The sequence below is a fragment of the Sorex araneus genome, chromosome 1 (genome assembly GCF_027595985.1).
Source record: "Sorex araneus isolate mSorAra2 chromosome 1, mSorAra2.pri, whole genome shotgun sequence".
Taxonomy (NCBI): Eukaryota; Metazoa; Chordata; class Mammalia; order Eulipotyphla; family Soricidae; genus Sorex; species Sorex araneus.
Window position 1 is genome coordinate 55942769 of NC_073302.1, and position 15827 is coordinate 55958595.

The 15827-nt window shown below is 40.2% G+C and overlaps 1 pseudogene; it reads left to right on the plus strand.

The window, feature by feature from the left end:
* LOC101545619 (serine/threonine-protein phosphatase 2A catalytic subunit alpha isoform-like) overlaps positions 1-14848 on the plus strand; it is a 96439-nt pseudogene extending 81591 nt beyond the window's left edge.
* Positions 14849-15827: the final 979 nt, after the last annotated feature.

Genomic DNA, 15827 nt, shown 5'->3' on the forward strand with positions numbered 1-15827 from the left:
GCACCTCATATGGTCCTCTGAGACCACCAGAAATGATCCCTGAACACAGACTTGTGAGTAAAGTTTTTTGTGAACACCAACAGAAAATTAAAAAAAGAGGAAATAATTAAAAATCAAAATGTCTGCAAGCTTTTTAAACAAGTCCATAATTTTGATTAATTCATATTTCTCCAAGTTAGTTTTCAAATATAGGTAAGGTAAGAAATACAAAGATATAGAAAGAACGAAAGGGAAATATTTAATACTGTGGTCTTTATTTTTACTGTGCTAAGATTTGAGTCCTCAGCCTCAGACATGTGAGGTGTTCCCTTTACCCCTTTGCCATATACCTGGCCCCCAAAAGAATTTTTTTCATGTGGTCTACACCCAGCAGTGCTCAGGCATGACCCTGGCTCTGAGCTCTGAGATCACTCTTTGGGGGTCATGCCAGGGATATCCCCATATGGCAAGCACCCTTTCCCACTGTACTATTGCTCTGGCCCATATATTTTGTTATTTAATATCAATGTATTCTTTTTGAGTTCCACATTAGCAATAATTTTATGCTTCACTACAACCAAATTAAATATATAAATCTAATTATTTTTCTGATTCTCTGGGTATTCAGATTCTACTCTTAGTCATCTTTACTTATGGGGTCCACATCTCTCCATGGAAGTCTCCCTTTTTCATTTTTGGGTTCTCTCATTCCTCTGTCCTTGAGAGGGAAATATGTAAGAACAGAACTGGTACAGCTGTTTTTCATTAACCCCTTCAGCTGTCCTCCAGATGAATTACTCAATATGACTTGGCAAATGAGTGGTTTCTTAGGAGTCATACATATTTACAATGCACAATATGTTTAATATATTTAAGCCATACTTGCTACACCATCAGGGAAAGATAAAACCAATGCCTCTATCCTACTCATAAACCCAATTCATGTGACTAACCATGTCAGAATGTTGCTTCTCAGGGAGCTAAGGCCTCACGATGGGAATTTCCAGATCTGACAAATCCTAGTTCTGTTTTGGGTAGGATTAAAGCAAGGGTTGAGCAGATCTGACCTGAATGAGCTCTTTAGGACCACTGTGGGGCATGAGGAAAGGATACCTCTTACATATCACAGTGTATCACTGTCAGTGACTCTTAAGAGACATAAAACATCTCAAGAAGAGAGTGGCTGAAACCAAGGATCCAAGAACAAGGCTGAACCAAGGAGTCATGCTGTGGAAGCCAATGCAGAGGGCCAGGAAGGCAGAAAGCCAGATTGTGAAGAAGTGAAATGAAGCAGAAGCAGCTGTACAAAAGTCCAGGAATAAAGATGGAATTTGCCCATTCACTCCACCACCTTAGGGAACTTTTAAAATATTTCCATTGATAACTTAAGAAGTATGTATTGAAGATTTATGGAATGAGCATAGAACAATAGGATCCAAAAGAGTCTGTTCACGGAAACAAGTAGTTGGGTTGACAACAGGTAAGTCCTAGGAGTTACTGTGTTTGTAGAAAAGGATCTGCTTCTTGTAATCACAAGCTCACCTAGTCTGAGTTTGGGGAGTACTGTCTATTTGCAAGTGAATGAATATAAGCAGAATCAGCTATCATAAGAAGATCACCATAAGATCTCCTTGCCCTCACAGTCCTTATCACATTATTAGCCTTCAAAAAATATAATACAAGGCAAAATGTGTGTCTAAACTGAATAGGGGAGGAGAGGAAAGGGGAGGAGAGGGAAAAGGAAGGGAGGAAGGGAAGAAGGAAGGAAGAAAGGAAGGAGGAAGAAAGGAAGGAGGGAAGGAGGGAAGGAAGGAAGGAAGGAAGGAAGGAAGGAAGGAAGGAAGGAAGGAAGGAAGGAAGGAAGGAAGGAAGGAAGGAAGGAAGGAGGGAGGGAGGGAGGGAGGGAGGGAGAGAGGGAGGGAGGGAGGGAGGGAGGGAGGGAAGGAAGGAAGGAAGGAAGGAAGGAGGGAGGGAGGGAGGGAGGAAGGGAGGGAGGGAGGGAGGGAAGGAAGGAAGGAAGGAAGGAAGGAAGGAGGGAGGGAGGGAGGGAGGGAGGGAGGGAGGGAGGGAGGGAGGGAGGGAAGGAAGGAAGGAAGGAAGGAAGGAAGGAAGGATGGCCATTTAAGACAATAACAAAATAACAGACTCCTGAGATATTATTGCAACAGGAAGAAAACCATTTGTAGTCCATTATAATCAAGGGTAAACCAGCACTAAGAATGAATGATGGTACAGATAAGCCTACAGATGAAAGTAGAGAGTCAATTATAGGAATAATAATTGATAGCAATTTTGGATAAAATCAACCTGTGCCAATCCCCACAGTCAACTTGGTTTTCCACTGTTTCTGAACAAAAAAAAAAAGTTATTTTTAACACTTAGTTTAGGGCCTCAGGTAAAAAACAGGAGGCAGGGTATTTCCCTTGCAGGCAGCCGACCAGGTTAGACTCCACTTGTGATCCTCTAAGCATTTACCATTTAGGGATCCCTGAACACAAGGCGGGACCAAGCACTGACCACTTTAGCATAGACTGAGCATTGATCTTTAGCCATTCCAGAGAAGGGATGGCTAACGATCAATGCTAGGTTTACTCTCCTTAAGTCAGGTAACCCAGAAAGAGTACAGCATATCTATTTGTTTAAAGTTCTAGCAAAAGTGCCAAGGGGGGAGACTGACTTTCTCTCCTTGACACAAGTATCCATCCCTAAACCAATTGCTTTGGCTACTCTGACTGACTAAACCTCGTCTTTATGAGCTTAGAATTGTTCAAAAATATAGAGTACTAGGGAAATTTTTAAACAGTCTTACTTGCTGTAATTCTATTTATTTGGAGTATCTTGGGATACAGTTTAGCCTGAAGATTTAGGTCTGTGTGGTGGGGGTAGAGGCAACTGTCTGTAAGAAAGCTAGAACTAAGGTAAAGAGTGTTTATAAAGGAGAGTGTAGCAGAAAGGGGTCACTCCCAATGACCATTTAGTTTAGGGCTTCCTAGTTTTGTCTTCCCAAAACAAGTTCATCCTGTGTGAGCAACGAAGTTCAACTGGATAGCAGCAGAAAATAAAGTTAATCTACAAAAGAGTTTTGTAAAGTTTTCCTTTTACTTTTGAACCTAAATTTGGCCAGCAACCTGAGTTTAAGTATATGTTTTATTTGTGGGAGGCCTAAGTTTCATCTGCAACACTGCATGGGCCCCAGAATACCACCAAGAGCAATCCCTGAGCACCACACTAAGAACAGGCCCTGGGCACTAGTGGGATTCTAAAAAAATATTTATCCATTTCTTAGCCATGTTCTAATGATAAAAATATGCCATCAGGGCTATGTATATTCAGTTGTATAGGCTATGTTTAATGGAGTCACCTTAAACTATAAACAAAAAAGGAGCAGAAATATTTCCAAATATATAAGGTGAAACATAGCAGAAGGCAAGACTTATACAAAAATAAAGTGCAAGTTATATATGGAGCCAGAAAGCTTTGTCAGCAATTATATAACCAGAATTAGGGAGAGATCTTAGGCCCATCTTGATTATTTTTAGGCAAGAAATTATATAATTTGACAAAGGCTACCTTTATAGTGTAGAGTTAGTAGAATCTTACTGTGACATAGTTGGTACTAAAATGTACATCTTCTGCCTCTTAGCCTTCATTATATTTCAATGTATGAAACTTCAACAACCAAATATTTCTCCTGGGAAAACAATGATCCGATCAGAATGTCATTCTAACATGTTTCTATATTTATCAAAGTATTCTCCTAGTGGATATTGGTTGTGGTTAAAATAGGGTTAATCCTGGATGCCTAGGATCACTGCTAGGAATATTTTTAAGAAATCAATCCTGATTCATTGAACTGATTAAATCAAATCTGTGCTTGATCTTGTTTTTCCTCATTTGTTTTCTATTTCATGGAATTTCGTTTATTCATCTCAGTCTCCCAAAACACAAGCCTTTCTTACAAATGATCCCATAGGTCAGGAACCACTAGGAGTGAGTATTAGTAGATGGAGAAACAGTCACTGCCATTGAAGATAAAGAGTTGCTGTCGAGAAAACTTAATGTCTAAATAGGAAACTGTCACGGCAGTAAAAAGAAGGCAGGGAGAAATCCCACCAGGGGATGCAAATCAAATAAAACAGAAGACTATTTTATTCTGGCCTACTAAAATAGACAATTAAAAACAATACACTTGTCCCTGCAGGGAAACAACCAAGCAGCTCCTCACTCACATATGCAGAGCACGGTGCGCTTATGTGGCACCTTTCAGACAGACCCTTCCGAGGCTCTTGCAGCACGCTACCCGAATCACTAAATATATTGGCGTAATGCAAAATAACATACGGACTATGGTTCCCAGCTATGTGAAGCCTGAGAAGTGTTAAGGTGGCAAGAAATTTTCACATTTAAAAAGTGAATTAAACTCGAGTATACTAATGATTTATTTTTTTGTTGTGGTAGTGTGAACAAGTGAATTCCTTGGAGGACATATTTATCAAGCTACTTTTATAAGTTCAGTAAGACTCACACAGCATCGAAAGATGTTGCAAGCTTAATGGATACTACAAGCCTTCCGTTAGTATTTGGAACAGTCACACATTATTCATTCCTACCACAATAATCATTCGTTCATAAATCATTCATAAGAAATCTACTTATTCAACAAATGTTTCTTGTTTGTTTGCTCCTTGTTTCTTGGAGATCTCCTATGTGCTTGACACTATTCTAAGCTAGGGCTAGAGTGATAGAGCAGGACATGATGCATTAAGAAACTTACTAAGCTTAGGTTATAGTGGGAAATGTTTAAGCAGCCCTGAATTCCTCTTTGGCAGGACTGTCAAGATTGCACTTAGATTTAAGCAAGAGAATGCCCATGAAGGATTCCCTATGTCTGCTGAGACACACACAATGCATATTCAAGAAATGGGAGATTCTCTAATCACTGGGGACTTACATGTCAATATTGACTCTTCCAACCTGAACCCATAAATGTCTATCCCATTCCCTTTGGAACTAATGTCCCTTAGGTCCAGGGATATAGTTCTTCCAAATTTTTTTCTCTGCATCTTTATGAGACAAAAGGTGCTTCCATCCAAGTGCCATGAAGTTTTGAGGATTGTGTTATTGCTGATTTTAGAGAACTCTGCTGCAGAATATAAAGATATTTGAGAGATAAAAATACTCAAGAAAAAAGGCAAAGTAATTGAGCTGTCAAACACTTCTGAGACAACATGAATTTAACAGACTGTTGCATAAGAAAGCATCCTTTCCCATTAGTACCAAGCATCTAAACACTGCCTTCACTTTGAATTATATTTCATGGTACCAGAGATAACCACAAATAAAGTGCGCAGTATTTACAGCAGTTGCATGTGGCAGTTAAAGAGTCTTGTAAAATTAAATAATTGTGTCATTCTTACATTTGTATACCAATAGTAAGATTAGCTATTACATGTATGAAGTATAGTACTGAAAACACTGATAATGAGCTAAAAAGCACTGAAAACTATAATGAAGAATAGTTTCATTTTTTATAAAAATTTTGGAGAAGCTAAATAATTTTTCTATAAAACAGTATTAAATAAATATTAACTTTATTCTTTTATTTTTACTTATGATTTGAATTAGTATTTATGCACATAATAGTATGAATTTCCATTAGTACTCTTAATTATGGCTTTGGAAATAATGAGGGTAAGACTATTTGCACCCTATTTCCATGAATAGGTAACCAATAAAATTATTTATAGGTAAATAAAATAAAAATAATTAGTGCTCAAAAATACTAAAGAAGACTGTTTAATAGAGCAATAACCAAAGCATTGGAAAAGTGAAAAGTAAAAATACATTTACTGGCATACTTCATTTAGCTGCTCTACAAACCTGGGAGATAGTTCAGTTTGTAGAGCATATGCCCAGCATAGGACAAGGCCTTGAATTTTATATCTGGTACTGGCATGGTCCCTGAGGACCACCAGGTTTGGTTCTGGATGGTCTCCATGTACTACAGAGACTAAGCAGTACTGCACAGACAGGAGTGACCTCTGGGGGTTAGGTCCCATTTTTTAAATTAGCTGTAGCACTGTCATTGTCATGTAGCACTGTCATCGGGTTGTTCATCAATTTGCTCGAGCAGGCACCAGTAACGTCTCCATTGTGAGATTTGTTGTTACTGTTTTTGGCATATCAAATACGCCATGGGTAGCTTACCAGGCTCTGCTGTGCGGGCAGGATACTCTCGGTAGCTTGCCGGGCTCCCCGAGAGGGACAGAGGAACTAAAGCCTGGTCTGCCGCGTGCAAGGCAAATGCCCTACTCACTGTGCTATTGCTCCAGCCCTCAAAAAACAAAAATAAAGTACAGAAAATGATTCATTTTATCAACTACAACTCTCTGGACCCCACCTTCTTAGAAAGTCTTAACCTCCATAGCATACCTTATATCCTCCAAACACTTACTTTGTAGGAGATGCCAGGAATCGAACCCAGGGTCTCACACATGGGACATGTGCTCTACCATTGATCTATATTTCCAGTGATCTAGCTTCCAAATTCTTAGTTTTTTTCTTTTTAAATGTTCAAGAAGCTTGTAGAGTTCTCTGCTCCTTCTTGCCTCATGCGTTGCAATGTACATTTTAATTCCACAGTAAAAGTTTAATAAGTAAATGAACAAAAAACGTTGTTCTTGCAACATATTACATGAGGCACAGGCTTTTACTTTCACCAGACTCTAAATCAACATGCCTTCAGAAACATTATATCAAAGTTCAAACTTAATTTCATGGTTATGAAAATTTTTCCATTGTCACACAGATGTGCTATAACAAGTCAGAGAGTGCAATTCACTAAAGACCGTGTTAGTAAGAAAATCACAACAGCTGGTATTATTGAGAACATTAAGAATGCTTATGGAGAAATAATACCCACATCAACTTTGAAGAGCATGAAACCGAATCTCACTAGGGTAGTTCCATTCCTTCTACTTATCTTTATCCAGGAGTGAATGGATCAGAAAATTTTGCAAATGATTTATGATTTCCCTTATATCAGCAAAGGGAATATAAATGCATGAAAGGATAAGCCCAAGAGGCTATCTGGATAAGTGTGAACATGGTAGATGAAAAGCAATTAAGAGAACAAATATCATCATACTGCTAAAGCCTCGACCTTAAACACATTTCTGAAGGAGACCAGATATGGCTTATTGTCTTATGAATGGCTACTTTCTGTAATTCAAAAATTTTTACCTAAATGGAAAACTGAGCAAACCAGAAGTAGTGTGTTTAGCATAGGTCACCCCTTTTTATTAAGAACTATTCCCCGTATCCACACCACTGAAGAGCTGTGGACTACTGTAAATAGGTGGCTGGACTGAGTCCGATACTTGACCCAAACTAAAGCAACGTAAAAATTTTCACAGAGATCTGGGTATAGAAATAAGAAAGGGAGCAAGTACAAGGGCTTTGGGGTGAGTCACTTCTTTTTCCATTTTTTTTCTTTTTAAAATATCAGATTTTATTCAATCAATATATACTCAAATTGAGTATAACTCAAATCAATATATGCAGTAATATTAACTTAATTCTCAAGGAGAGTTACATTTTCTGTATTTTTTTTCTATTTTTAATTAATTTGTTGTTGTTGTTCACAGCGGGTAGGGTGTTTGCCTTGCACATGGTTGACCTGGGCTCAATTCCTCAGTCCCTCTCAGAGAGCCTGGCAAGCTACCGAGAGTATCCCGCCCACACGGCAGAGCCAGGCAGGCTACCAGTGGCATACCCGATATGCCAAAAACAGTAACAACAAGTCTCACAATGAAGACATTCCTGGTGCCCGCTTGGGCAAATCAATGAACAACGGGACGACAGTACTACAGTGCTACAATACTATTAATAATGGTTTCTCATGGACATAATTCCAACACCACACCCATCACTAGTGCATCCATTTCCCTCACAGAAGGACCCCAAACCTCAATTTCTCTCCTATCATGTTTCCCAAAAACCAGAGGCAGCTGACCTAAGGAACAAGCAAGCTAGGAGGACGGGGCTGCAGGCTTGAGGGAATGTCTGGTGACTCTCCAGGTTCTGCATTTAATGCCTGCACAGCCCAGCTGTTTTTCGGTTCTTTAATAATACTCCCACATCTTTTCAATAAATTCTTTTTACTACTTCAGCAGTTTGTTTCTCTTACTTCCAAGCAAAACAACTCAGTTAAGAGAAGGGAAGTATACATACTCCAAGCATGTCTATAACATACTTGCGACCTTTGCATGATACAAAGATTCAGACTACATTTCCACATTAACTCTTCAGTAAATATGAAAGAAATACTAAGGGATTAAGAAATACTATATTCAAAAATGAAAACAAGATCATTTTACCTTCACCACCTAAAATGGATATATAATAAAGTTTAAGAGAGAAAGCTGTTGTTTTTATCAACAATCCCCGAGGTTTTCTATCAAAGTTAGGGGACTGTAAGATACATACACACTCACAGAAATGAAATGGGAGAAACGAGGCATGAGAAAAAAAATACAAACCTAGAATTTAACCTTTTCTACCACTTCAACCAGCAAGGTTTTGTGTATAATTCATTGCAGTATTTTGCTGTAAGTGGGATGAAAATTCACTCACAAGAGAGTTGGAAATAATGTCACCATGAATATTAATCAACTTGTAGAGGTGGGAAGGTGGTGACACGAAAGATAAGATCAGATACTATCCCAGTGAACTCTTAAATAAAGAAACAAGGGAGCCCAGCAGGGCTATAAACAATGACCAAAGTGAAAGGTAATAAAAGAGAAGAAGGAAAATAAGATACTCAAATGTAATGAACCAAGACTTATAATGACTAGTGCTTGGAATGCCATTTTAAGTAATATAAGCTTCTACAGCCAAAGTGATTAAAGAATATGTTTAACTGGTTGTCTAAACCTTGTCTGGGATCAACCTGTATGGAATATGTCTGACATTATTATGAGTTGTTTTTTTCTACTATTATAAGAAACAAGAACCAGAGAAGGAAACATTGACCTGATTCTTGCAGATATAAAACGGATCTTTGCTTAAGTGGAGAGTGGGGTAATGAACTTTTAGTGAAGAGGAGGAGATTCCCTCTAAGCAGAAAGTACATGCAGAGGAGAATGAGACTACATGGCAGTAGATTCACTGCAAGCTCTTTATCATAGGCATGTTCACCAATAGCTAATTGACCTCATGACAATTTTGTCATAACAAAAAAATAATGAAAATTATAAGAGTGGGACTAATTTTAAAGTACATAATCAGACACTTTTTTTTCTGCTGTAACTTTTTCATGGTCAAAACTGTAATACATATACGCACATTTGCAGTTGAGCTGTATACTACACTAAAAAGATCTCAAAGAATTATTTGACAGATAATTAATGCTATCATTCATAATCATTAAATGTTATGGAAATAAGTGCTACTTATAGTTGCACTACAGTTAAATGTATTATTACTGCTCAGTCTTTCAATTTCCCCAAATCACCTAAGCCAGTTTTGTGCCAAATAGCATAATTTTGTCTGTATCAAATTGATTATCAAATACCAAGAGAAGTCACCATTTTCAAGAAATAATCTTTTAGTAATCAGTAATCACATAACATTTCTTTTCTCTTTTCTTTTATGAGGGGTGGGTGTATGAGTGCATTGTGATCTCAGCTTGGGGGACCTGAAGTTTCACTGCTGGAGTCTGGACATACGATTCTGCTTCAGCCAGCAGTGACGGGGCACTTGGAGTAATCCTAGAAGTGCTCAGGACCATCGGGGTGAAACATCACTGCTGGGTGTTACATAGCTGAGATCAAACGCAGACTTCTGCAAGCAAGATAGGCACTGCAGGTCTCTGGGTTATCTCCATGTCCTCTCATAATAGTCCTTTACGGGAAAATAAGAAGATCTTGATTCTTCTTTTTCCTCCAACTTCGAATATTGCATAATAAATTACTAAAACACTCTGGTTCAAGCTCTGGGCACTGCATGGTCTCCCAGACAGAGTAGAACATAGTACCTGCACACCTAGGTGTGGCTCTCAAAACAAAACAAAACAAAACAAAAACCTAGAATAAGAAAGAAACTTACTCAGCAAGACAAAGGGCATCTACTAACTTCATATTAAGTGGTAAAAGACTGGCTACTTTCCTCCTTGCACTGAGAACAATGGAATAATGTCAATTTTTGCCACTTTTATTCACAAGAAAATGAAATAAAACACATGCAGACAAGAAAGGAAAAATAAAACTCTCTATTAACAGATGGAATAAACTAATATATATAGAAAATCCAAAGGAATCTTAAAAAAATGTTAGAACTAATGTTTTATTAATACTTAACTAATGCTTAACAGTTAAGCATGCTTAATATATGTAACAACATATATACAAAACTCAGTTGCATTTTCTGTACATTTACAATTAACAATTCAAAAGTGAACTTAAGAAAGCAATTTCATCTATATTAGCATTGGAAAGATTAAAATACTTAGAGCATAGGAAGATAGCTCAAATTGCTAGAGTACTTCTTTGTTATAGGAGGCCTGGGTTTGATGTATTATACTGCATGATCCACCTAGCACTACTGGGAGTGACCCCCAAGCACCATGCCAGGTATACCCCCCAAAACACTTTTAGGAGTAGCCCCAAAACAATACAAATAAAGAAAAAAATTAAATACTTTAGAAATAAATTTGAGCAAAAAATTGCAAAGCTTTAATAATTATAAAATATTTTTGAAGAAATAGATGACCTACTAAATAGAATAAAGTCATATTCATTAGGATACTTATTATTGTTAAAATAAAAATATTCACCTAGTTAATTTATATATTCAACATAGTATTTATCACAATAGTGTCTTCATGTAACAATTGACAAGCTAATCCTGAAAGTCAAATGAAAATGTAAGGAACCAAAACTGCTACAATCTTGAAAAAGAAAAGAAAGCTAGAGAGATCGTACAGTGGATAAGGTGCTTACTTGCATGAAGCCAACCCAGGTTCATCCCTGGCACTACAGTCCTGCTAGAGTTGAACCTGAGCACTGCTGAATGTATCCTGTAAGCCAAGTCCCCAAACAAAGGAAAGTCATAGAAAGAATCACACCTTTTTCTAATTTTAGAACCTACTACAAAGCAAAATTAACCAAGACATTATACTACTGGTAGAAAAAAAAACATATAGATCAATGGAACAGAATGGATGGTCCAGAAATTAATCTATGAGTTCACAATCAATTCATATTAGACTATTCAATAAGGGAGGAAGAATCTTTAATAAATGATGCTGAGACAACTTGATAGTTGTATAATCACCAGGTGACTAGGAATCCCGCAGCTCTCTCTTGGCACCTGTGTTTGATGGTCTCACACCACTTCCTACCCCAGATGCCCTCTGCCATGGGCCAACAAAGGCGGAAACGAGGGCCAGGCTCGTTGGTGATCAGTTGCCATTTATTCCATTCTCCCCATGTGCCTGTTCCAATCTGACTAAGTCCTTCATTCCTCTTTCCTGTCTCCTGTCTCCCGAGCTCCTCTCCGAGCTCCAACTTGCCTCCTTGGTCTCTCCTCTCTAGTCTCTCTCCAATTCCCAGCATTGGGGTTAGCAACCACATCCAGGTCCAGTAGCACAATAAACATATCAAAGCCCTTCCTGATCGCTGATCAGGCTCAAAAGCAAAATCACGTAGAGTGTTTTTCTCGTATCCTTAGTCCAATAACTTCATTAACATCTTAATTCTACTTCTTAATATTAGTTATTTTATATGGACACACTTTTTTGATCATGACATAATTTGTCCATGACCATGCTCTTAACCTATAGTTAAGTATTATGGCTCTTTGACCTGGCCTATTTCGATGCCAGGGTAGCTCACAGCTTGTCCTGGGTCCATCCAGTCCCTCTTTGGGACCCTGCTTTTGGGGTGCTAGGAACTAAGGGCAACTGAGGCTTAAGTCATGAGAACAGATGCCCAGGAGTGAATATTTTTTTGAGTCAATTAACTCCCAAGTTACAAAAGCATAGCATTTACTATCCTCTTGTGTCTATACAAAAAGGACATTACTCTGAATTAACTATGCAAAGGATTTAAGGAGAAGAGAAAAGCAAAATTTGCAACAGAGTCTGATTTGGAGATAAAGGTGATTGACCAGTTGGGGAATCAGAGCAGAGCACAAAGAGAGACGTTACAAATAAGCACAGAGGAACGAGAGCACTGTGATAGAAATAACCCAATAAACCTAGGCTCCCTATGACAAGGATGTTATCCTACAGATAGCTATACATAAAAAGTGAACCAATGTTGGGGCTGGAGAGATAGCACAGCGGGTAGGGCGTTTGCCTTGCACGCGGCCGACCCGGGTTCAAATCCCAGCATCCCATATGGTCCCCTGAGCACGGCCAGGGGTAATTCCTGAGTGCAGAGCCAGGAGTAACCCCTGTGCATCGCCAGGTGTGACCCAAAAAGCAAAAAAAATAAATAAATAAAATAAATAAAAAAATAAAATAAAAAAGTGAACCAATGTTATCCTACAGATAGCTATACATAAAAAGTGAGGTATTGCAAAATATTCATGAAAATTAGCTAAAAATAGATCAAAGATATAAAATTCTAATTCTTGGTAATACTTCAAAAAGATACTGTACCAAAAGTGACTGGATAAGGCCCAAGAGACAGTACAGCTGGTAAGGTGTTTTCCTCACATACTGCAGATCCTGGTGTGATCTTCATTACATCATATGGCTTACAGGGCCCACCAGGATTGATCCCTGAGCACAGAGCCAGGAGAAGCTGTAGCTTCATTGGGTGTGGCCCCCAAACAAACCAAAACAAAAAAAAACAAGTTTAATAAATAACAGATAGCCATGGATTATCAAACTTGTTTGGAAACCAATGTAAAACCTTTTACAATTAAATGGATTTTAAAAAGACATCAATTTTAAAGTAGGCAATGTGTTTAAAACAACATCTTTCCAAAAGAGATATACAAATGGGTCAAGAAACAATCAGAGACAGAGAGCCGAGCTCTGGGGCAAAGAGCAAGCGAAGAAGGAGGGCAGTGGCCGGTGGTTGAGCCTTGCCAGGAGCAGCCGCCTGCAGTCAACACCGAGGGACCATCCCACCCTGCCCCACCACCACTGCACACATACACACCCACCCAAGGAGCCAGCGGTGGTGTGTGCGTATGGCCCGGGTGCGGGCGGTGGCATGGGAGTAGCGCAGAGTGGCAGCCGGATGGGGCGGGTGCCACCATAGACGAGAAGGTGTTCACCAAAGAGCTCGACCAGTGGATCAAGAAGCTGTACGAGTGCAAGCAGCTGTCCGAGTCCCAGGTCAAGAGCCTCTGCGAGAAGCAGGTGGGGCGTTTGCCTTCCTCCGTCCCTCTAGGAGAGCCCGGCAAGCTACCGACAGTATCCCGCCCACACTGCACGGCAGAGCCTGGCTAAAGAAATCCTGACAAAAGAATCCAACGTGCAAGAGGTTCGATGTCCAGTTACCATCTGTGAAGATGTGCACGGGCAATTTCATGATCTCATGGAATTGTTTAGGATTGGTAGCAAATCACCAGAAACAAATTACTTGTTTATGGGAGATTATGTTGACAGAGGATATTACTCAGTTGAAACAGTTACTCTACTTGGAGCTCTTAAGGTTCGTTACCATGAATGCATTACTATTCTTTGAGGAAATCATGAGAGCAGACAGATCACACAAGTATATGGTTTCTGTGATGAGTGCTTAAGGAAATACGGAAATGCAAATGTTTGGAAATACTTCATAGATCTTTTTGACTACCTTCCTCTCACTGCCTTGGTGGATAGGCAGATCTTCTGTCTACTTGGTGGCCTCTCACCATCTACAGATACACTGGATTACATCAGAGCACTTGAGCACATACAAGAAGTTCCCCATGAAGGTCCCATGTGTGACTCGCTGTGGTCAGATCCAGATGACCGTGGTGGTTGGGTATATCTCCCCAGGGAGCTGACACCTTCGGGCAAGATATTTCTGAGACATTCAATCATGCCAATGTCCTCACATTGGTGTCTAGAGCCCACCAGCTGGTGATGGAGGGATATAACTGGTGCCATGACCAGAACGTAGTAACGATTTTCAGTGCTCCAAACTATTGTGATCGTTGTGGTAACCAAGCTGCAATCATGGAACTTGATGATACTCTAAAATACTCTTTCTTAGGGCAGTTCAGATAGAGAAGGGAATACCAAGCAAAAATGTGGTGGGAGGACCCATGTGGGATGGGAGAGGCGTGCTCAGAGCAGACTATAGGCCGAACACATTGGCCATCCAAGACCTCCATTACTAACCACAATGCCCAAAGGGAGAGAGGGAAGAGAGGGGAATGCTCTGCCAAAGAGGCGGGGTGGGGAGGGGAATGGAGTGTGAATGGGTGGGAGGGATGATGGGGTCGTCAACAGAGGACAGGCACTGGTGGAGGGATAGATACTCAAGCTGTATATGACTGAAACAAAAGCACGAGAATATATAAACCTGTATCTATACCCCCACGGTGATTCATTAATAGGAAAAAATAATGATAAAATACTCTTTCTTGCAGTTTGACCCAGCTCCTCGCAGAGGCGAGCCACATGTTACTCAGCTTCCCCAGACTACTTCCTGTAGTGAAATTTTAAACTTGTACAGTATTGCCATGAACCATATATTGACCTAATGGAAATGGGAAAAGCAACAGTAACTCCAAAGTGTCAGAGAATAGTTAACATTCAAAAAACTTGTTTTCACACAAACCAAAAGATGTGCCATATAATAATACAAAGCCTCTTGTCATCAACAGCCATGACCACTTTAGAATGAACCAGTTCATTGCTTGCTGAAGCTACATTTTTGGTCAATAAACCAGTTTCTGAATGGTGACGGCGACCCAGCTGAAACGGGAGGCGCGCGCGCTTGCGGGAGGCCCCAGGGGGCGGGGGCGGCGACCCCCGCCCACAGCAGATAGATACTTAAACCCACCTCCCCCACGTGTGCTTCCCTTTGGACCCTGCTGCGGAGCGAGCATGATGGAAGAGCCCAAGGAAGCGCTCTTGGACTCCAAACAGCCCACTGAACTAATTCCGGCATGGGACCAGAGACCCCACGGTGCGCTGAAACAGTGGGAGCCGGGCATCCCCCAATTCTTTTAACCTCTCTCTCTCTCCACACCTCCCCCCTGAGCACAGCGCAGGATCCGAGGTTTTCCTGAGCGCAAAATGGAGACGCCGAGCCTCTCTCTAGGCTTCTTCATCTTATGAGCACCATAAAAGGGTAAAAGTTTGTAGTGATATTTCTGGTTGTACTTTTCCTGGACTTTATACAGAAACCCAAAACCGCGCGGCCGCGACCTAATGTCATCTTAGCATCAGCAATATGTAATATGTCCCTTTTTAATGGGTCGGACTTTTGTGGGAGATCCTAACAAGAATAGTAAGTCTGTTGCTGAAATATTGAAGGCAATCAAAGTGGTAGCCATCTCTCTAGACTGAACTAAGCTATATCCCCACGCCGGCTGAGAAGAAATATCCTTCTTTCTCGGGAAGAAACGCGGCGTGGTGTCAAACATAGTGTGATGTCCATTAAGCAAACAGACCTGGTGGCGTGGGAATGGGATATAAGGGGAAAAATTATGTACATGGAACAGTGGGACGCTGGTGGAATCTCGAGCCGGAGCCGATACCAGCGCAAGCCCTTCGGTTCCAGAAACTGCTTGCAGAAACTCTACTAGTCTATCAACTAAGCCAGAGCCCCACGCCTGCCGATGACGGGAAATAACCATCCTTTTCGGTTTTTTTTTCCCTTGTCAGGCAGCGTGGC